A 4,002-nucleotide genomic window follows, 5' to 3' on the forward strand; every position below is an offset into this window, starting at 1 on the left:
GGTGAGACGTGTAGCTTGAGTGCTGAGAATGCCTGTCTGCTCGCCTCACAGAGCTCCACCCGGGAAGAGGTCTCACTTGTTCGGTTGCCTCTGGGGCTTGGAAAAATCGGCTGTGCAGGGGGTCTTTGGTAAGGATAATTTGTCAGCAGGCAGTTTTGCTCTCCTACTTTAAGAAGCGTAGCGTTTAAGTTGCTTTCCTCGCTGCCAGGTTGTGTAGGGCACCCTTCCTTGCAGAATCTCTCCAGTGGTTGTTGAGGAGGTCATCCTGTGCCTGTTATCTCTTGGTCATATCACCTCATTATCAAGACTGCAACTCTTTTTTTTTCTTCTTTTTTTTGCAGGGGAGAGCGCGAATGCAGTCCCCCACTACCACAAATTATGCAGTCGAGTTTCCCACATTTGGGGAAATCGCAGGGGTCAGCACATCCGGAGTGCAATGGATAAGCCTCGCCCTGGGAAAACCACCTTCGTGATCATGGTACCTCCCCTGCCAGGTAAGTATGACTGCAACTCTTTATGGGAGTAGAAACCTCATCTTCCTCCCACTGAGTGACTGGTGGTTTTGAGCTACTGACCTTTCGGTTAGTACCCAGAGTGTAAGTTCTATGCCATCAGGGTGCCTTGAAATTCTCTCTGGTCTCCTATAGCTTCTCGTCTAGAGACTCTTCTCTTTGGTCCTTAGAGTTTAATATCCCAAGATAGTGCAGAGGCAGGATTCAAACCCTGGGGTCTGGAATCTTCCACATGGACCTGGCTGCTGGGATGTTTTTTAAGCTAACTGTAGCTTCCTCCCACCCCCCACCCCTCACCTGCCCTCACACCTGCATCACTCATTTCCCCCAATTGTGTCGTGTTATTTGGTTTTATTGTTGCATTTGGGTCCTGGGAGATGATTACATTCCATGAAACACAGTGATTGATTGACCTTTTGAAATGTCAGCAGCCGCTCCCCAGCTCCAGGGGATTTTGTGGGCTTCATCATCCATTGCCTCCCGGGCTGTGTGAGCAAACCTCCACTATAATCGGTAATCCATTAGTGAGAGGGGAGCTTCCGGAAAACTGCGGAGTTCGGCAGCTGCTCACCGGCAGGGTCCTGGAGACAACGGGACATAAGAGCCCCCCTATTATTTAGACCAACCCTGCCATAGCTGTGGGTTAGGGAACAATGGGAGCAGAGTGGGGAAGAGGGGAAATTTAGATGCTGATGGGTGAGTCAGCAGATGCCCTATGTGTGACTGCGTCAGGTGCTAATTGAGTCCCATGACACACTGCTAGAGAAGAGTTAAGGCTTGACTCACCCAAACCTTGTGATCATCAGGCTGTTTGGCTCCTGCTAAAGGGAAGGGCTGTGTGTTCATGGTATTGCAGTTTGAAAGGGTATCTTTTCCTGTTCCTTGACCTCTTTCTCTGGAAGTGAATGGGACTTCAGGGACCCCTGACTTTTCTCAAGTGGGTGGATGAACCAAGCTTTCTCAGTGTGCGCTTTGGCTTCCCCGGGTCTCATGGCGATATATTTGGTGCCAGAAAATCATGGGCGTTACTGTGGGGTCTAGGAATGGGGATGGGGTGGGTTGGTGGGTGCTCATGACAACACTTTAAGCTTACTTAGGAAGCTATGCAGAACATGCACTTGAGCTTCCATAAAACATGGTGCTCTGATACACCAAGAGAGAGGGATGGAATTAAACCATCATGCTTCATGTGTTGGCTGGACGCAGCGAGAACTATGGTAGAAGGGGGCTGCTTGCACATTCACGTTAGTCGGTGTTTATGTACAAACCTGTAATTTAAACAGGGAAGGTGGGAGGAAATGTCCTTCTAGCAATCAGAAAGCTGTTATGTGGCATTTTTAAAGTCACCCAGTACAAAAGATGATCAAAATTCTAGATGATTACAAGCCTTCAGAGAGTCTTAAATGACTTCAGATTCATTCATTATTAAATCATAATGTGTTTGGTTTTATTTCTGGGCACACTGGTCATGTTAGGACGGCAATGCTACCGGTTGTTACCGTTAGGTGCTGTCAAGTTGACCCCGCCTTTCGGTGACCTTGTGTACAACAGAACATAAAAACGGTACCGTCTTGTAATTATTGCTGTGTGAGCCCATGCTACAGCCCCAGGGTCGCGGGGTCACAGTCAAGTTCTTCCTCTGTTGCCCTGACCCTCTATTAAGTCCGAGTGTATTTCTCTAGGGACTTGTTCCTCCTGATAACAAAGTACATGAGACGATAGTTAACGAGCCAGAGTATCCTCTGCCTAACCTTGTTAATTTCCAGGTGTTAACTATAATGGCGATAGACATAAGGACAACTTTGATTTCATGAACACTTACTAGAAACCCAGACTTGCATACTAAATACTTTCTATGTAATTTTATTTAATCATTCAACAACTCTTTTCCAACCCAAAGCAACAAACTCAAGGTCAGGGTGTCAACCTGGACTCATCGGGACTCTATAGGACAGGGTAGAGCTGCCCCTATGGGTTTCTGAGGCTGTAAATAACAATTGGAGAAGAAAGCCATATTTTTCTCCCTTTGAGAGAGTAGCTGGTAAGTTTGAACCCTTGGCTTTACGGTTCGTAGACCATGTGTAACCCGTCACACTGCTAGGGCTTCTCTACAACTCTGTGTGGTCTTAGGTTATGTCATTTCTCTAAACCCTACCTGTTAAATGAATTCTGTGCTCTTAGCCACTGAGACAGCCTGCCTTCCTGCTACAATCTCGGGCACCTACTCTGTTGATAGACATCAAGAGAGGGACTGTTAGAGGTCAGACCACCTTCAAGTCTAGTTAGAAAGGCTCTCACTGCCATCAAGCTGATGCCAGCTCATAGTGAGCCTATAGGATAGGGTAGAACTGTCCGTGAGTTTCTCAGATCTTTGTCCCGTGGAGTGGCTGGTGGTTTCAGATGCCAGCCATGTGGATCAAAGTGCAATGCATAACCAGTAGTGGCAGGGCACCCCCAGCTAAGAAGAGACACGAAGCAGAAACAGGGTGTTTGAGGTTCTTTGCTTATGAATAACTCACAGAGTCGAGAAAGACTAGAGCCACCTAGCACCCGTGTGTATGAAGCAGAGAGAGAAGGGGGACCTCAGGAAGAGGGTCGACTTTCCTTGGACCTGGAACAATGTCAGGGATTATTATTCAAGATGGCAAGGGAAGATTGAAGATACCGGCTCATACAGGTATTGGGTTTCTCTGGGCACCAATATCCACACCCCTGGCTTATGTAATTGCCCCTGGAGAAAGATGAAGTGGCTGGCTGATGAGCCCCTTACCTGTAAGGTGCGTTCTTGAAGAACCAGAGGAACTTACAGTTATCATTGTTATGGTGGTTGACTGGGTGATGTGGTCCCACAGGCAGGAGAAGGTCTGGTGGTGGCCAGGGTAGGGGAGAGACAGTGGCTTGGTATTCCAGAAGATGTGTGTAACCTGCAGGCAACCTCTTTGTGATGCCATTAACCACAGCTAAACTTTATCTGAAAAACGCACAATCCACCACTTTCAGCTACCTGCATGCCTTAGGCCCTTTAGCAAGTATCTAAATGTCTGAACAATTCAGTCCTGTGAAAAGAATATTTTGCCATTTGAGTGTATAATTTCCAAAGGAAGGAGGGAATTGTGGCTCCTACAGAATCTATTGTGTCCTAACACGTTGTACCTGTCATGTGGCCTTATTTGGAAAACAAGGGTCTTTGCTACTGTAATTAATTTTAGGTTATCTAAAATTTTAGAGTATCTTGAGATGAGAGCATCATGGATTAATTTCCTGAGGTGGTGGTTTGGAGGTGGGAGGAAGTGTTGCTAAATCCAACAGTAGATGTCTTATAATGACTGTGATTTCAATCTGACTTGTAGGTGACATAGGGAGCTTCTCTACATACTTTACCTTCTATAGAATCTGTAGAATCTCTTCTGTAGAATTTCAGAGGTTCTGGGAGATTCCTTGAATTTGTTGCTTAAACCAATTTCTTGGTACACCTAGCGAAAGCCAAAGG

At 46.5% G+C, this 4,002-nt stretch overlaps 1 non-coding gene across 1 annotated transcript; it reads right to left on the bottom strand.

Moving 5' to 3' along the window:
• Nucleotides 1-338: 338 nt before the first annotated feature.
• On the bottom strand, nt 339-502 carry LOC115873825. The gene has a single exon (XR_004048610.1). It is a non-coding gene; the product is annotated as a U1 spliceosomal RNA (small nuclear RNA).
• Between the last annotated feature and the right edge of the window lie 3,500 nt (nt 503-4,002).

This window comes from Echinops telfairi, unplaced genomic scaffold (genome assembly GCF_000313985.2).
Source record: "Echinops telfairi isolate 266 unplaced genomic scaffold, ASM31398v2 ScPeMD7_7469;HRSCAF=8507_1, whole genome shotgun sequence".
Taxonomy (NCBI): domain Eukaryota; kingdom Metazoa; phylum Chordata; class Mammalia; order Afrosoricida; family Tenrecidae; genus Echinops; species Echinops telfairi.